We start from the raw sequence: 19,185 nt of genomic DNA on the forward strand, positions 1-19,185 counted from the left end.
TACATAAAATTCTCCCCTCTGGAATAAGAGAGTGAGAGCGTAGACAGATTCCGTATCACATTGATAACACAATCCCTGAAATGTTATTATTGTTCATAATTGGAGCCTTTAATAAGCCTTCTGTGAGGTCATGGTGTATTAATGGTGTGTATTACAATAATTCACTAGATTCAAAAAGCAATGGAGACTCTGGATAAGCTTCCATGATATTAGATTAATACACCTCACACACCCAACACACACACACACACACACACACACCCACACACACACACACACACACACACACACACACACACACTTTGCTGCCTCCATTTGAAAGCTTATGTGGTAATTATACCTCTGTGAAGATACATGTAAATGTCTTTGGAGATATACGTAGAGAAGGGTCTAACGTTTGCTGTACCTCCCGGATCTGCAGAACGTGTTGCTTGTGGCTCAGCAGTTCAGAAGCAAGCTGATTGGTTGATCCAACTTCTCTTTGGGAGATGAGTTTGAATGAAACTCTGGAACTAAACTGGACGCGTTAACTTCCACTTTAAAATCCGTGCAAGTATTAAACGGCCACCACAACTTCACCAGATGACACCAAATCTTTGTTCCATTAAGTGCAGGAAGAGAAGCATGCCTCTGCCTTTACACACACTGCAGGCAGTTTCATGTTGTAGTAGTAATATGACGTAAGAACCATAGGACTGATGGAGAAGTTAATTAGAGGCCAGGCCAGTCATCCCAACATGCTGACCCATTTTCTACCCCTCCCATCGTCCCCCTCTACTTCTCCCCTTATCTGTCATTCACAGTCCCACCACTGCTGATTAGCATATTCTGAGCCATACTTTATGTCTGCAGCTGTACCTTTTTCTCTATATAGCACAGCTCTTTTTTTTCACCACCCGAAAGACAGAGATGGCTGTTCGTTCCCACCATGTCTCCAATTAGATACCCTTCTATTCATCCTTCTGTCATTTCTCCCTCTTCTCTCTATCCTCTAGTTTCTCTCGTCTGCCGGTATTGGAAGCAGGTTGTAAAACAGGCTGGCTTATCCAAATGGAGACAAGCCCCACGGTCACCGTAGTTTTGTTACTGAGGCAGAGTCACATTAGCCTCTTTAGTCTGCCAGTGTGCGTGTGCATGTGTGTGGCCCTGTGAGCTCGTGCTTATGTGTGTGTCTATGTGTGTTTTGAGGCTGTGTGTGACATTACCCTCGCAGTCACAGGTAATGATCTCATCTCCCCGCTGGCACACAAAGAGAACACAGACACACACACACACACACACTGAGAGGGAAAGATGGGGAGCAGAGATTGGTATTGTAATGGTTCTCTAATGGGCTACCTGACAAGTGCTTTTTCTTAATGCTATGCCCCCCCCCCCCTCTCCCTCCAGGTGCATTTTCCTTCTTTGAGGAGCAGTGATATGGACACCAGGTGTGGGGACGTCCAGGTATGAATTTAATTCTCATAGCACACTGTTTGTGTGCATCAAACACTACTTCCCTGTCATCACATCATAACGTGCTGTTTGTTCTGTTTTTCTTTATTCATTCTATCTTTTGTTCAGCTACTGCTAAACCAAATCCCTGGCTGTGTCCGAAATCACTCCTTATTTACTATATTATGCGCTATATTTACCCTCTGCTATTTTATTCAAGTGTGATTTTTATGTACTAAATAGTGCCCTCACAAATCCCCACAAAGGAATTAATAAAGTACTTTCTGCTAACTATCAGCATCGACATTGCAATGTGTCACATTTTATAGATACAAAGATTGCCTTTGTGCGACTCCTAGCCCGTCACTGATGACACAAAATGCTGATGATGATTCATAAATCTTAATTTACTGCTTCCGATAGATTGTCTGTTATATGGGGAGTAGTGAAAGGGTGAATGAGGCCGTTATTATTAGACACAGCTTAAATTAGCACACATAGCAAATGTTGACAAAGCAAATAGACTAGATTAGAATATAAACTCATATAACATACACAGCAGTCTCTCCACACATCTCATTAATCACAAAAATCAAACCAGGGTCTGAGCCAACACACAGAAACACGAGTGCTGCAAACTCAGCTCCAAATAGATTGTTTTGAACCTGTTAAAATTTTTTAAAAAGTGCAAATTTTGTATTAGCAAAATCAATTCTGCATTGTCAGATTAAACTACATCTTCAACATTTTGATTTGGTGTTATGTTGGGAGGCCTCAACACCATAAAAGGTTAATTCTTTCTAAATCCTATAGCCTACAACGATATATATATATATATATATTTATATATATATATTTATATATATATTTATATATACTACTGATCTGATATGGTTTCAGTTTTACAAACACAACTTGCTGTTACATTCATATGTACAGAACATTTTTTTAGCTTTGAATCCAGCAACGCATTCACCTGCTACTGGATCAGGGGGTTTTTGTATCTTTTTTTTTTTAGCTCTGAGCTGCCTCTCCACCCCACAGACACACTATGATGCTCTTATATTCCTGGTTCTCTATTTTTCTATTTATACCCAGTGAGATGAGCAATGAGCCCCAGGCAGCCCTCACTCACCAACCTGGGCACACATAGACACACACCGACACAGAAGCACACCTTCTCTCTCAAACACACATGCTGTGAGTTGAGGCTGAGGTGGAGGTTAGAGGGTTTCATCAACACTGTGTCTGACCATATGAACTAATGTATTGCACTTAGCTGTATTATCAGGCCTCAGAAGGTACACAGAGGTCTGGAGTTCCCACTGTGTCCTCACTTTCAGCCTTGTGTTTGGGCATTCTGCTGTACGGAAAGTCTTCTCCCACCAACATCTGTTATTCCTGTGATATTGCTCATTCTAGGTTTGTAAACATGAAAATGAGATAAACAAGAGTCAAGGCTGTCTTGGCAGAGTCGTCAAGAGACGCATCCCAAAGCAACACTGTGACAGTAAATGGGGCGATATTTTGAGGCCATGGGCTTTTCAGTTGGTAGATGTTATCAAAGCAGTGAAATTAAGTATTTTTTGGAGTGTAAAAGCTTAACTACGTATGTTTTATATGAATTCATAAAGTCACTTAACTTTTTTCTTGAATCATTGCCAAAGAAGCAGCACAAGAGAGAGTGTGAGCTGGTCAATACTGATATATGTTTAATTAACTCCAAGCCGTTATCCTGCCTGTTTTTTATGACCTCAACTAAAAGGTGAGTTTATCATATTAAATGCATGCCTGCACTTGTAGCACTTGCACATACCTGGACATACATGCTGGCACACAGAAGGGGAGAGAGAGAGAGAGAGAGAGAGCTTGAGTACTAATATGTAACTGAACCAGTTAAATATGAATGAAGACAACAGCCCATCTTGCATTATTTACAATATTGAGAATACACTGAAACTATGTCAGCTTGACTTGTTCCACCTCCTCTGCCCTCTATTCCCTTTCTTCTCCTCCTCCCAGTACTACCATCACCCCCCTCTCCTCCCACTCAACACATACACACACACACACACACACACACACACACACACACACACACACACACACACACACTTTTCCTCTAACCCCTTCTGTTCAGAGTTTACCAGAGGTTGAGTGAGGTCAGTGTCATAACTCGTCAGTCCAGTGGAGCGGAGGGTAGCCAAGAGTAATTGAGTAGTGGACAGCAGATCCTCTTATCAACTCTTCAGTTGACACATGTACTTTTGTATTTGATTTTTATGCCATTGATGCATTTCTCCACAGATAAGTGTACATGTACTGGCTGTCTGCGGTAAGGATTTGTCCCTGGTACACGCAGTTTGAACAGGTGCCGCAAAATCACAATTCTTCTGTTTGTGTAATTTTTTTTTTGTTCCAAGCTTCATCATGCGAACAATGTTACATGCCCAAGCAACACTACTGTCTAGAATACAGAGGCTATTGAATCAGCTGGGAAAACTTATCTTAATTGATCTCACAACATCAAGTGTGCAGCCCATCATAAGCATGAGAGATATTGTCTGTGTTTGTGTTCTTCAAGACGACACGGGACAATTGTTTTCCACAAGGGTCAAGTCGGTGTTATATTTTAGAAATGTCTCTCAGAAGTCAAATTTCTATCCAAATTTAGCACATATTTTAAAAGACTTTCCAGAAAATCAGCAGAAGAAAATAAAAATGTGTTTTTTCATTCACTGTTGTTATGGACAGTAACTATTAGGAGTTGGAGGCAAACGTCAGAAAAAAACAGGTTGCACTAATTCTCCAGTCGGGTGCCCTTACACTGTTGAAGAGGAGGGCACAGCGAAATTACACAGTTAAAAGAGTGTCAAATCATGTATAAAACGTGATGGAAATCTACATCTACACATGCTTATCTTCATTTTATTTCATGTACTTACTTAGATAAACACACCTACTTTTGTAACATTAAATGTTTAATTCTTGAGTAATTTAAAACAGTGGGCCTGTTTAATCTAGCTGTAGATTATTCTACCGCATTGCAAGCTTTTTTTTCACTGGCAAGCAAAATTGGGAGGGAAACTAGAGCTTCATTGACAATTTCTTTCTCGGTTAAAACAAAAACAAACAGTTGCTAATGTTATCACCACTGCCTCCTGTCACCTCCAGTAAGACCCTGTTAATTTATTTCTGCTAATAACCTCCTTTAATTGCTTCTCAGACACAAATGATGTTCCTATTATGATACATGTACACATTCACAAAATACTTTAGAATTACGATAGATTAATTAATTTATTGTTTTGTCTCATTAAAAAAAAACAACTAACAAATAATTGTCTTTTCTGTGTCACACACTTGTGCCACACCAGAGCTTGCAATGTTCACAGCTTGACCGGAGCGTTGTGTTTTTTATGCATTATAGTAATGTATGTAAAACCACCTAATTGGGGTCAATACATCAGCACATTACTATTAAGCTTTAACAGAAGAATATTTTAAAGACTTATTGGTGCTGCAGTGACATGTGATACAGTTTTTTCATAGTGGGGCAGGGTGTCAGGGCTGATAGAGTACAATTAGTTCAGCAGCAGGGCTCACTGAGACACTCAAACAGAGGTGGTATTAGGTAGCCTTTACTTCCCCTCTGTTCTAAGGGGAATGTGTGTGTCCCATGTCTACATATGCATTAAACCTGTTAATGAAATATGATGGCTGCTCCCAGAGGTAAAAGCCTTCAAAGTTAGACATCCTGATGAAAACATAAACATGTGTGACATTTCAACAGAGCACATCTTTATATCTAACCCTCTTCTAACCCCCTGCAGGATACACACACACACACAGACACACACACACACACACACACACACACACACAGACACATAAACATTTGCTCCCCCTTCCTCTACCATAACCAAATACACACGTCAACCTGCCACCTAGATTAAGTTGTGATCATCCTCGGGAGTCTCTCCATTTCCATTTCTGTCTCTTTTTCACATTATTTACATATGAGAATACAATAAGAATGGCCTGTCACATTGTGAAAACTCATCTCAAAACTCCTCTGCATGGGTGTGCACATAGAGAGTTTTCAGAGTCAATATATTTTCTCTCTGATACACCATCTCTCCTCATCTCCACATGCTCTTTTACTCTCTTCACATCTGTCAGGTGCTTGATATCCTGATACATGAGTTATTGAAGAGTGGCGTGCTTTGATATCTACAGTTATGCTGTGATTTTTCATCTTTGGAGGTGGGGGGTGGGGGGAGTCCAGCTTCATAGCTATGTTGCATCTACCTCTGCCTTCCTTCTCTTTCTCGTTCATCCACTCTTCGCGCCACATCCGCACACAACACCTGGTGTTTGTAGCTAAATAGGCAGTGTGGAAGTCTGTAGGTGAGACAGGTCACTATGTACTTGTTTGTGCATTTGGGTCAAAGCTAATCTCATTCCAGGCTGCATGCATCTCTCAAATTCACCTCCAGACGCATTGACGCCTTTTTTAGAGGAGACTGAGTAATTTAGAGCCGACAACCAATGTTTGATTACAATGTCATGTGACTACAGTAAGCTATGTTTGAATATAGTATGGAGGGATGAAATCTGAGCACACGGCTATTATTAAATTATTAAATTATTCATACATCCAGCCAATGCCATGGACAACATTTATGAATATACATCATAAAAACATCATACTGTAGAACACGTAATTGAAAATAAGATAAAATTATCTTTTTATTTAGTCCATATGGTTCAGTTTACCAAAAGTATTTTATCATGTGTTGTTGTCTGATCTGATGTATGTCGTCCAAACAGAATGAGCTCTTAAAACAAGGATTGCTTTTTCACCTAGAACCTAGACTATGTATGTGACAGCGCATCATTATGTTGCATTATGAATGCAAAACATGGGTGACCCTCACCCTGATGCGTTGTGTTGTTGAAAAAATTTTACACTACTGGATTTGCGTATTTAACATCACTTTAGAATATGGGCCAAATGAACCTGGGTGCGAAGATTTAAAATGTTTTTACTGCCAGTGCCCTTTGTCACTCTGAGGAAGACCTGCTGTTTGATGCTCCACTTTTTTTTTTTTACAAGTTGGAGCTCTAACCATGTGATCCAGATCTCATCATCCCCAAATCCCATGTCATTGTCTTCTCTGCTGATCCACCGGTTTGAGCTCATTGGCATCATTTCTATCCAGAGTTTCCCTCATCCATACGAACATGTTTAATACTTGTTGCCATAAATCTGATGCATGTGCAGTTGGAAAATTGTTGGTCAACATGTTACATATCACAAAGCTTAGGACTTTAATCAGGCTTACTGTATGTCCAATGATGAGCTACTGTAGCTCAGCATTGCCGAGCTGTGCTCAGGCAATTAGAGAGCTGCCTTTGTTGCCTTTAACGAGTTTGACCCGTTTCGCTGATAATACACATACATTTCTATTCTTTCTCCTTCCCTCTGTTTTTTTCTCTCTCTGTGTCTTGTCTCCCTGTCTTTCCCTATCTTTTTCTTTTTCCATTCTATATCTCTGCCTCTTTCCCTCTCTTTGCGTATGTGCGTAATACAGGAATCCTAATTCTGTAAAACAATGTTTTGTGTGAACAGTATATATGAGGGAGGTGACCTTCAAGTTCTCACTGGAGATCATATCCATCTGGACATTCCCATGGATTACCCTAAAGAACACCGTGTCTTTGAAAAGGGTATATGTGTTTATGTGTGTGTTCATGCGATTACATCTACTCAGGTGTGTGTGTGTGTGTGTGTGTGAGAGACATAGTAGTGAGAGGAAATAGAGAAAGCTAGCTGCTGGCTTACCCACATGAGCATCCAGGAGTTATCTGTTCAGCCAAGCTGAGACAGACAGACAGAGACTGTGTGAGAGAGAGAGGGGAGGGAGGCAGATACTGAGGGAGGTAGATATGGCAAAAAGGGCAGAGATACTGAAGTGTGGGAGGGGGATAGACAGGAGGGCTCTGCACAGATACACACAGAGAAGGTAAAGTACAGCTATACTTAGGTAGGAAAACTGAGCAGCTAAGGAAGAGAAGGTGGGGACGGAGTCATGAGGTGGTAGGGTTCAGTACAGGAGGAGGAGAGAGAGGTTTATGGGGAAACGTGAGGTTGATGGGATGGAGAAATGATGGAGAAATAAGGTTTCAATGCAGTGGATTGTATTAATGTAGTTATAAGTCATTTACCTAGATTGTGCGGTTTAACATCTTTGATTGGCCAATGCAGTGTGTTGCTTTATGACGTTGCATTGCGCGCAGCAGAAGCCAGGTTGAGTCGGCATTCCTGCTGTGCCAACGCAGCGTCTTCATTGAAGTGAATGAGGGGGCTGTATTGTTTCAGGCAAGCTAATGTCAGCCAATGAACACAATTTAAGCAATTTGGTTATAATTAGAATCTTACAGTCGTGATAATTCAAGAGGGAATCTAAGTTTATTTTGCCTTCTCGTTGACTTGTCAAAAATATAATGCTATTTTTTTCTGATTTCAAAAGGAAGAAAAACAAAGGCTTTTATAAGTGTATTTTGGCACATACTGTATATTGTTCAAAAAACCTTTCCTTTTTAACACCCCTGATGGCCGTTTACATCAAGCAAGTTGTTTATAATATATATCATATATCATGATCGCAGCCCACCCTTTTCTCTCTGCCAACTTAGAACCCAAACCTACATCCTTGTGTGAATGTGGACGGAAGAGGTTTAGTTGGAAGGCTGCTGTGTCTTTGCAGAGATCAGAGGAACTGTGTCCATGCTGAGGATCCCAAACCCCTGACAGCAGCACACATCTGGAGAGGAGGATGATCTGAGGCGAGGAAGTGGGGGAGAAAGGGAGAGGAGGTGTGGGGGTAGAAAAGTGAAAGGAGGTGTGGATTAAAGGGGATAAGGCTTAAGGAAGAATGGAGGAGAGGCAAGAAATAGCAAAATTCTATGGTTCACTGAGGTCAGCATAGTTGCTGTTGTCGGTCTTATGCTGATTAATCAACAGCAGTAAGGAAACAGTATGTTCTGTCTTTGGACCTACATTATGTTTTAACCCCTTAGTTCCAAATACTCATGATAAGTGTGCTCCCACTCAGAGAAAGAAGGTTAGACAACATGGTGAGTTTGCCAAGTCCATGACTCACACACACGGTTTAGGCTGCACGACTTAACTGCAGGGGCAGTTAATCGATCAGTGGTCTATGCTGAATGACTGGGTGAAGGCTGCAGCATGACGACTGCTTGCGTGCATTTATGACTCAATGAGTTTTGTCAGAATTACTATGCGTGCGTAAGAAAAAAGCATGAGCGTGTGATGATGATGAACTTTGGACGGTGCATTCATCCTTTCACGGCCTCTAAACTACGACTAACACACTTCCTGACCAAACAGTGAAGCACAAGCCTGATGACGTTTTGCCCACAACTTTTTATTTCAAGCCTAATTTAAAAACCATCAGCCCCTCCTTCTTTCCTTTGCCTTTCATCTTCATTGCTCATTATAATTAATATACATTTTCCAAATCCTTCACCATCACCCAGTGCCCCCCTCCCTCCAACCCCACTCCATGAAAGATGGAAATCAGGACAGTTCAGCAGCGGAGGGGTTAAGTGTAACCCAGCCTAGTGATTGGCTGCCGGCCGGCGGTCTGAACCAGCCTACAGAAAGAGGTAACCAGGCAACCTCTGTGAGGGAGAGAGAGGGAGAGGAAAGGAGAGGGGGCAGAGGAACTAGGAGGGGAGAAAAACGCGCTGAAAGAAGCCTGGCATAGTTTTGTGGGGATTGTGGAAAAAGATGCAACGAAGCTTGCAAGTGCTCTCCCCGGGATGGAAAACTGGATTACTGTCCCTGCTGAAACACACTGTGGATGTCTGAATAAACCAGGAGGAGATACGCGGGAATTAATGGATTCTAAAGCCTTTTCACAAAATGGGAACTAACTGTGCTCATTTTCGCTGTAGTGCAAAGGTAAGTGCGCTAATGCAAAGTGCCTGAACGGAAGCACTAGTGACGAATTTGCTCCACAAAGTGTGTACTTTCAGATCAGTGTGTGATAGTTAGGCTAGTGTTTTGGACCTTTATAGAAGAGCCTGTGGAGTCAGCGTGCACTGCTCGTATCACTGCAATGAATTAGATTGCTGCCGCTGGTGCATCGGGATTTGTGTGTGCGTGCGTGCGTGCGTGCGTGTGTGTGTGTGTGTGTGTTGGGCGGGTGTGGGTGACCCCCTCAGTGAAACATAGTGGTCAAGGGCTGAATGTGTGTTTGTGGGATGTTAGGCGGGAGGAAAGACGCTGGTTTGCTGCATTTGGCATCTGTCTCCCCGCTCCCCGGCGTGTGTAGTTTCCTGTAGGCGCCCTTCGGAGACTCAACACCAGATTATTCATAATTGTTTTATTTTTAAAGTGATGCAATCATAGCAATTGCAAAATAGCCCTTAACGAAAGAGATCTTAGGATGTAGCCTATAGTCTATGGTGACTTTATAGTAACCTTATCATGCTTGGTGGGAATTTTGCGACTTAAATGACGCTTTGGTATGCCTATTCAGTTATATGTTTTTGAGAACTCATTGCACTTGGCCTGATGTTTTTTATTTTACTTTTTACAAGTGAATGGCCACACACCCTTATTTCACGCTCTTGTAATGCACCGGGGGCTTTCCATCGCCCGCAGCGGTTGCAATAATGTTCCTGATGTGTGGGGTTTTGTCCACTTTGGAGGGTTGGCTCACAGTGGGAGTGGGGTGAAATGAAGTGAAACGCGGTACAGTGGAGGTTACATGGATGTTGTTAGTGTACAAATGTAGTCACTGTTGTTAAGGTTATAGCTGGTTCTCGGTCACTGGGTTTGGGGAGAGAGAGAGAGAGAGAGAGAGAGAGAGACGGAAGGAGAGTTGAATGGGCGACCCGGTCAGTTTGCTTTGGGGGGCCCAGGCTCCGCTGCAGCTAAAAGCCGCATTAATCATGAAGCTGTGGTGCTCTGCAGCTCCTCACTCTGTACCCTCTCTCTTTCTGTCTCACACGCAACCTGCATCAGTTTTAGGCCTATAGCCTATACATGTAGTAGGTGTGTGTGTGAATGTGAATAGGTTGTAGGCCTATCCTGTGAACATCTTTTAAAATGGGACAATAAAACCACTACTCAGTATTTGTTTTTTCAACCACCTGCACCTGTACTCAACAACTGTTCTTTTATTCAGAGGTAGTGTCGCTTTACTTAAATATTTCCAATTTGTTATACTGTATACCTATGTTGTACTGCATGTCAGATGGTAAGTCTAAGTGTTGTACTTCAGCTGCAGCATATTTCTCTGAAGGCTTCTATTAGTTATTCAGCAGATACAGATTTTATATGTAAAACATACATAATGTAATGCATGTCCATTTGTTAATCTACTACCAAACAAGTACCGGTAAGACCACTTACAACTTTGATAGTTATACAGCATATACAGATGAATCATTAGCAGCCTGAAAGCGACTATTCCTTAAAAGGAGTACTTTTGATAAGTACTGTATGTACATTTTATAGCACTATGATTGTATAGTTACTTACTTACTTTTTCAGGTAATTAAATGTATGTTGTTGTGCTGCTGCTTTAATCTAAAGATTTGAATTCGTTTTCCTCCACTGCCAAACAGACCTCTTACTTGGATGGCCCCAGCAGGCGACTCCTGGGCGTCATAGAAACCCTGTATTGTGTGGAAACTCAAAGAAAACACAGTTGAAGGCTCTCTTTCTCCCTCTTTCAATTCTTGTCTCCGTCTGCTCTGTCCCAGCCTCCCCCTTTTTTTCTTGCCCATTCTGTCACTTTCCACAACCCAGTCTGCTTCTTGCAATTTATTTTTTTCCAATGCAGGATAGTAGGTCTTGTGTCTCTGTGCACTGTATATCCAATCCAATCCACCTTTATTTATATAGCACCTTTAAAAACAACACTGTTGACCAAAGTGCTGAACACAGTCTACAAATAAATAACAACATACAATAAAGGCACAACAAAGAAAATTAATAAAACAATAAATCATAAATAATACAATACAGTTTGAATGAATTTTGGACTAAATCTTAAACAGAAAGTCGCTGCTTACTCTTCCAGTTCTTAAAGTTTTTGAACAGCTTTTGAAAAAATGAGCTTGTAACTCTGTATCTCAGTTGGGAACATGGTGTAGCCTACCGCTGATATTTGAAAAGCCTTTTTTTTTTTTTTTTTTTTAGTTCTGTGTTGTGACAGAAACCCATCTGACTCCTTGTAAATGTCTACAAAGAAATGACAAGCTGTAAAAAAGAAACCACAACAGTTTTCATCAAGCTCAAGGTGTTTCTTTAACTGTGTCGAAACAAAGCACTTTAAAAGTAAGGGTGGCCAGAGCCCCTGAAACCACCTGAAAGGACCTGTCCCCAGCCGGTTCCAATCCAAGTCCAAATTAACTTTCACTAGACCCAACAGGACCAAGAACAACACATTTTTTATCAGCCAGTAAGAATATTACAAACTGCTGCCTTTAAGCGCTGTGACATTTAAATAACATGTATTAGTCGAGTTCCTGCCATAACCTGTTTACACCATAGCGTTGTACTGTAACCTTATCATTCACATTGCTGCCTGCTTTGCACCCCAGTGACACTTGTTGCTATGGATACAATTCAATGCTACAATAAATTGACAGCCTATTCAAGTTACCTACTCAATACTCCACGCTGGCTGTGTCTCAGTGGCATTTCTTTAAATCAGCTGTGGTGAAAACAATGAGCAGGCAGCTACAGCTGAATGAAATGTGTGCATGTCGATAACTAACATTCACCAAGTTCTCTGCCTTTATTACTTTCTTTGTTTGACCTGGAAGCCCAGTGAGAATCTTTTTTTTTTTTGCTCACTTTATATCAAACTTGACAACAACAACACAACTCCAAATTCAGAACCCAGGTTCACTTGCTTTTGGGTTCATTAGTACTAGTTTGTTTTTTAATGTAGGCTACAGTTCCATAAGATGGATATGTCAATGGCTCTTTTTACATCAACTACAGTTTTTTGTATCCGCTAAACTCCTTACTGAGATGCTATTTTGGTCAGCTCCTGGGCAAATATTCCAAATGCAGATATGACAAAATGATTTTTAAGTTCAAAGGAGAACAGCTGTGTAAATGCATTTCATGTTTGACTTTCTCCTCAACGACATGCACAGATCTCTACAAACATGTCTTCCCAATCGGCAGGAAAATCTATCCTGCCCAGTATCAAAATATGCAGCCATTGTACTTCTCCTTTTGGGTACATCTGGAATTATACAACAACTGTGCACTCTTTTCCTCCTGCTAAGGCCTCCCCTCACCTCTGTTAAGTCCAGTGCACCAGGGTTATCTTCTCCGGTGCATGAGCTAAATATGCAGCTCTTATCCTTCTTAAACGTGCACCTGTGTCAAAGGTAGAATTCTTATGAAATGAAAACGGTAATAAAAGAAGAAAACCCAGAGAAACTTATACTTGCTCTGCTGCATTATTTGAAACAGGTTGTAACATGTTAAATACTGTTGTTTTTTTCAGTAGGGCTTCCACTGTTACTGTGAAAGGAAAGTTGGAAGAATTGACTGGCTCTTGGCTGGCTGCCCTTCCCATTGATCCACGTCCTGTGTGTGTGTGAGGGAGACATTTTCTCAGATATAATTGGCATCGCAAACATGTTCACAGCCCACTGGGAGTATGTGTGTTTATATGTACCCTATTTCCTTTATTCACTGTAAGGCAGTTGTGATTTGTGTTTTTGATACCTTGGCAAATCAGTATTCATCACACAGACGCGCACACATGCCTGAAGACACTGGATGTGCACCGTCATTACCACCAATCATGATTACCTCTTACAAATATAAACAGGCACACAAAAAGGATTGTTACATGTAAACACACACCACAGAAGGGGCTGTGAGAGAGAGAGAGAGCGACAGAGCAGGGCAGTCCAATCCAGAGGTGCAGATCGAGTTGGCAGCTAATCTGCCTCTGCAGCCTGTAATCTGTAATCTTCTTAAAACACTCGCAATCTGTCCACACCACTGGGATTAGCATTTGTAGTCACCATTGCACACACACAAACACACACACTTTTACACACTCTCCTTGTATTTGATCGCAAAAAGACTGTTTTGTGGGTTTGGCATGCTCTGCCTTTGCAGCCAGTTTTCTCAGTTTTAGATTACACTCTGACTGTGAAAGGGAATAAGCAGATAAATTAAAGGGCAACCTGTATATATAGTTAAAGATTACTTGTTTACAGAGGACCTTGCCTGTTAGCCTTAAATGATGTAATGTACTGTATGCATCACTAAGAAGAAAGTGGTAAATTATGTGTTTGCTATCATAAATGTGTGGCCATTTTAGAACATACAACAGGTATTAGAAAAGTTGTAAAAATACAGGATGGACCACAAGACCTTGATGGTCCTCACACACATATTTTCATATTTACAGTACAGTAGATCAGAGTAGCTGGGTTACCAGCAGTTTTCCAGTTTCATACTGAAAATTAGTGAACAATCATTGTAATTGCTTTTTTTCATTCCCAGTCTGTTTATATTCCTGTGCTTATCTGTTCTTTATCGCCGCTTCACATCTTTACCCTCACAGTGTCCTCTCTGGGTTTACTTAATCTCTGTCTATGGTTCTCCATCTCTGCCCTGTTCCACCTGTGTGGGATTTTTTTCTGCATGACTATACATCTTTCTCTACACTTCTGTCTCTTCTCTCTTTCCCCTTCTCTCACTCCATCTCTATCTGCCTATAGCATTGCTCTGGGCTTCCTCTTGTTTCAGATGAGATGTTGAATATTGAACTGAGACTCTTGAGTTCCTCTTCTTTTTTGCTGCTAACATTCACATCACCATTAGTATTTAACATCATCATTATCACATTTTCTTTTACATCCTGCTGGTCCTCCTGCTTTTCTTTCTCCAGTGAGTAGCACTTTGGGGTGAAATCGCAAAGGTGTTCACTTTGTTAATGAGTTTTCACAGCAAACAAAAGCACTTTAGAGCAGGCATTTGCAGGAGGTAAAGACACACACACACACACACACACACACACACACACACACACACACACACACACACACACACAGGCACCACACTGGAGTCACAGCACATTAACACTTCAATTAATTCAATGCCTTACATTCTCATTTCCCCAGAAGTCAAGATCCCTGACCACCCCACTCCTTAAACCTCACACACACACACACACACACACACACACACACACACACACACACACACACACACCAGTGATGTACTGTGTCGAGCCGCACTAGACCGCATTATTACATGTTCCTTTTGACATTTTAGGTGTTGGAGAGAAGGCAGCAAACAAAGCATCATAAATTACGTTTTAATTTACGTTCTCTGCCTGTCATCCAGCCATGTACAAAGGAGGCATGGTTTTGTATCACATTCTTTATTCAAGGAATACAATAGATAATGAATGCATGTAGGGAGAAAGGGAGTGGGCTCTCAGTTTTGCTGGGGGGTTTGTTAGCTACACTTCCCTGTGGAACAGCTCCACTGACTTCGACACTCACTGTGAGACTGCAACAAAGTTAGAGAAAGAAACAGACTGAGACGGGAATGGAAAGATGTTTCCCTTGGAGGATTTCCTCTTTATATTTCTCCCCTTCTTTCTTTCTGTCTTTGTCTCTCTCTTGCTTTATCTCCATCTGTGCTTTTCTGTGGCTGCTCACTAATGAATTTTTAACCGTCCCATGATTCTCCCCTTTGTCTTTCCGTACTCTCTCTGTTTGCAAAGATTAGCCACAATTCAATATCCATCATTAGCTTTTGTCTTCACTGTACCTAATTCACAGGGATGTTTCACAGTAAGGTAACTTATTGCATGGCAAGAGCTGTGCAGCAGTCTTCTCAGTCATGTAGAAATGACATAGCCTGTCTGACCCTGTGTTGTTTTGAAAGACTCTGAGCTGGTAATCTAATTCAGTCCTTTGTAGGCAAGGGTTGTGCTGCCTTGCGTGTCAGACATCTGTTAAAGCAGATGAAACAGGGAGGAAGAGGGGCAGATTGTGCCACCTGTGTCCAGGACATACAGTAAGAGTTGTCCCTGGGTCGGAACCACATCAGGAGTTGCCTTCCTGGAGCATCTGGTGCCTGGCTCAGGTACTGGGCTCAGAGGAAATGCCCAAATGCTGCTGCATTCAGCCTGCTGAGCTCACACAGACATTGACTGCTCATGCATAACATGCATACACATCTGCAATCATTTTCACTCATCTACAAACTTGTGTGCTTCAGCTCCTGGTTCTGATCACTTCAGTGTCGCACCCAAGCACTTTTGTGATCACAGAATGGAGTTTTATGTGGATTCATGGTTAATGAAATTTGCAACCCATAAACCAAGTTAAGTTTCAATTAAGGTAGAAACATAAAATGATCAAAATGGGATTCATTTTTTCATACAGTGTTAAAGCAACGGTGGAAAACCTCTTAGGCTTTAGTGTTTTTGTTATATTTTTGCTTACTGTGCTTTATGTGTAACTTTTCTTTTAAACAGCCCTATTAAGGTAGAACACATTGTAACTGTAGCATTATAAATTAAGAATTTAATTATTCAATTATGCAGTTTCTTCCTCTGCAAATAAATAGACTAATTGACAAACTTTAATGTGTTAGGAAAATTAACTGAGGCATAATAGAGAAGGAGCTCAGAGGAGGTTAAGGCTGAGGTAAGTAAAATCTGAGGCTTCTCAGTGTGAATGGTGCTGCAGAGCTGTTAGTGGCCATTTCACTGCTCAGCCTCGGCCATTTATCCTCCATGCTGAGTCGTCAACACTCATGTATGAACACACGCTTGTGCATGTGTAAAAACTTGGACACGCACTGCTACTCTCTTTGCCCATCAAACTATCTACCTCCCACTGTGCACATTACACTCTTTGGGCCCTTCTCACTCTGCAAAGCATTTAAAGAGGTAAGGGAAGCAGTCTGTCACTTTTCCAGGCAGTGTCTCTTTTAGACCATTTTTTGGGCCTGCTGTGCAGAGGTCAGTCACTTCAACTCCTATAGCCACCCCTGAGAGGAGGGGCAGATTATGAATGAACAGGCCTACTGCATTTAAAACTAAGTTGTGCTCAATAGAGAATATGTTATACCAGCAATGACAATCAATGATGTCAGATTGATTTCAGAAATTTACAAAAGTAATTTATTTTACTGTATGAGATGAGACTTAATGAGAAACACTCATTGTCATGCCTGCACCTGAAATGGGACATGAGGCATGCCCATACATTTTGACCCTTTTAGGATTTGTGCCACCTCAGTGGGGCAGCCTTCATACCTTGCAGAGTGGATATACACAGGTTAAACTGTAAAAGAGCTCTTCAGCACCAACTTGTGGTTTGTTTGGGCCAGTAATGGACAGTTTGCCATCTTTTTGCTAAAGGAAAGCAAAGTTTGATAATGCAGGAATCTCGTCAGAATTATGAAGACTTCTGTGAGATATCACACCTAGTACCACCACACTTTAGGCAAGTGCTGCTAATCAATTACTCAGACCTCCCTTGTCTCTCAGCCAACATTTGATCTCAGGCTTGGCTGAAATGATGACTCACTGCTATGACTTTGGACGGAAAATATTTCTTTTGTATACACAAATACAAAAACTCCAAAGTACATACATTAGTTTCACTAATATATTTATATTTAATGTTAATGCCTTCTTACACAATCAAACATTAATGACCCTGCATATGTCCCTCTTGTGCCAGTATTTACATTTTCCCCGCAGTTTTTAATTTTCTAAAGTTTCTTTAGCCGCTCCCGATGGATTTCCACCATTTCACACTGAACATATTTCACCATATGTTCAGTGTGTAAGAAATTGTTCACACTGAACATATTTCACCATATGAACTAGCTTGTGTAAGCTGCGTTTTTGTGTTGTTTTATATGAACTGGCTTAGTTTTGGTGTATTTCAACTGTCAGATTAAATCTGAGCTCAAAGCGGCTGATATTTGTGCAAAACTGCAGACTTGGGTGTTGATTCTCAGTGGGATCGGTAATATTATTCAGTGTCAACGTGAACAGTGTTGCCTCAAGTATCTTTAGTGAACAAACCAGGCTTTGGACTTGGCTAATGCCAAATCTAGCAGAAGGGCATTACCTCTAAATATGGACTGAAAGTGCATTCAGCAGATTTAAGGATCCAGCAATCTTCTCTCTCTTTGTGTGTGTGTGTGTGTGTGTGTGTGTGTGTGTGTGTGAGTGTGTGTCAGCCTCTCAGTCAGGGGTCCTCTTTAAGGACGAATGGAGGATTCAATCACCTGCTCTCAGGTCATTTGTGCTCCTTGATCGAGTTCCACTGAGCATCTACTAGACTGACACACTCTACTGGGCTGCTGAAGACACACAAACACACACACACAGACTGAAATGATGAAGAGGACATATAACTGAAGGGTAAATTATTTTTTTCATTATAAAAGTGCTTTTGATGGCCCCCTTACCCTTAGGCCATGACCTATCTCTCTCTCTTTTTGCCTCTCCCTCTCTCTCACACATACCCACATAAACACACTTACATACCCTCCCACCCATTCTATATCTAAGTATTAAGATAGGCAGCCTTCAATTAGCTGGATATGCGTTCAGATAATGACTGCTCTCTATCCATAGCAGTCTGAGGGCTGATGAGAATGATAAGTAATTTTGGGGAATGAGGGTGTTAAAGACCACCCATTCAACCATGTGGCCACACTCACTCTGGGGCGCGTGCGTGTGTGTGTGTGCACATAAAGCTGGATTAATGGAATAGGCAAGATGTAAGAGCTGCAAGATTAAATGACTGTGAACTGATTTGATGGTTTCAATCACACACACACACACACACACACACACACACCCACACACCCATAATAGCCGTGGCTGGAGCTGGAGCTATTTGTCAGGGGCTTATTTTGAAGTTGATAATATGATGTGGATGAGTGGACCAAAATATTTAGTGTGTGTATGATTTCAAATAGTACACATGCTTTTTTTCTATACTTTGCAGCTTCACATTGCTTCAGTCTTAAGTGGCATCTGGTTTTTGCAGATGTGCTGTAAAAGGATACTTCTATGTGAGGAGAGAATGTTCTTCATTTATCTTTCCATAGGCAGACCAAGCACTGTTCTCTACAGCATGTAGCATCTGTAAGGACTGTGTGCTTTAAGCAAGTCATAAAGCAGCGAAGTGCTTCAGCAGCCATTATGAATAGTCCGTCTGGAGAAAAAATGAAAAGGGACATAAAAAGTTAAGTTGGAGGAAAAAGGTACTATTTGGGGCATGCATTTAAAATGGAGCCGCCTAGAAAGGGAAAGAGGTAGAGGAAGATGTGAATGACACAGAGAGGAATAAAGAAGGAGCAGAAGTAAGTGAGAGACAGAGAGAAGTGAAGTGAGAAATGGTTGTGATTGCCTGGTGTGCCTCAATGAGTTTTGCTGTTATTAGTCATACTACCTGCTGCTGTGATTTGCCCAGCTCACCTCACCCACCCCTTGCCTGCACCCTGCCACCTGGCTTGTGCTTGTGCCCTCATGCGTTTGTGTGGCTGTCTAATGGGTTTTGGAGCTCCACTGTCTCACCTCTCTTTGTCTGCCCCCTCTCTGGAGACTCTCCACTTGCCTGGAGAAAACAGACTCTTACCTTGGCCTTTGCTGTAAATCGCCCCTCGAATGAGTTCTTACT

At 41.5% G+C, this 19,185-nt stretch overlaps 1 protein-coding gene across 9 annotated transcripts in view; it reads left to right on the forward strand.

Moving 5' to 3' along the window:
* Window positions 1-19,185, forward strand: part of dab1a (DAB adaptor protein 1a) — a 202,849-nt gene that overhangs the window by 122,641 nt on the left and 61,023 nt on the right. For 8 of the 9 annotated variants that reach the window (XM_038716427.1, XM_038716429.1, XM_038716432.1 and 5 more), the window contains exon 1: window positions 9,171-9,427. The gene's annotated coding sequence lies outside the window, so the exon portion shown is untranslated. Of the gene's footprint in view, window positions 1-1,389; window positions 1,447-9,170; window positions 9,428-19,185 lie in introns of those variants that run through there. The other variant, XM_038716428.1, reaches the window with a different exon arrangement.

The sequence above is a fragment of the Micropterus salmoides genome, unplaced genomic scaffold (genome assembly GCF_014851395.1).
Source record: "Micropterus salmoides isolate LMB-PRFRI ecotype aquatic unplaced genomic scaffold, ASM1485139v1 Ms_hic_scaffold_13, whole genome shotgun sequence".
NCBI lineage: Eukaryota > Metazoa > Chordata > Actinopteri > Centrarchiformes > Centrarchidae > Micropterus > Micropterus salmoides.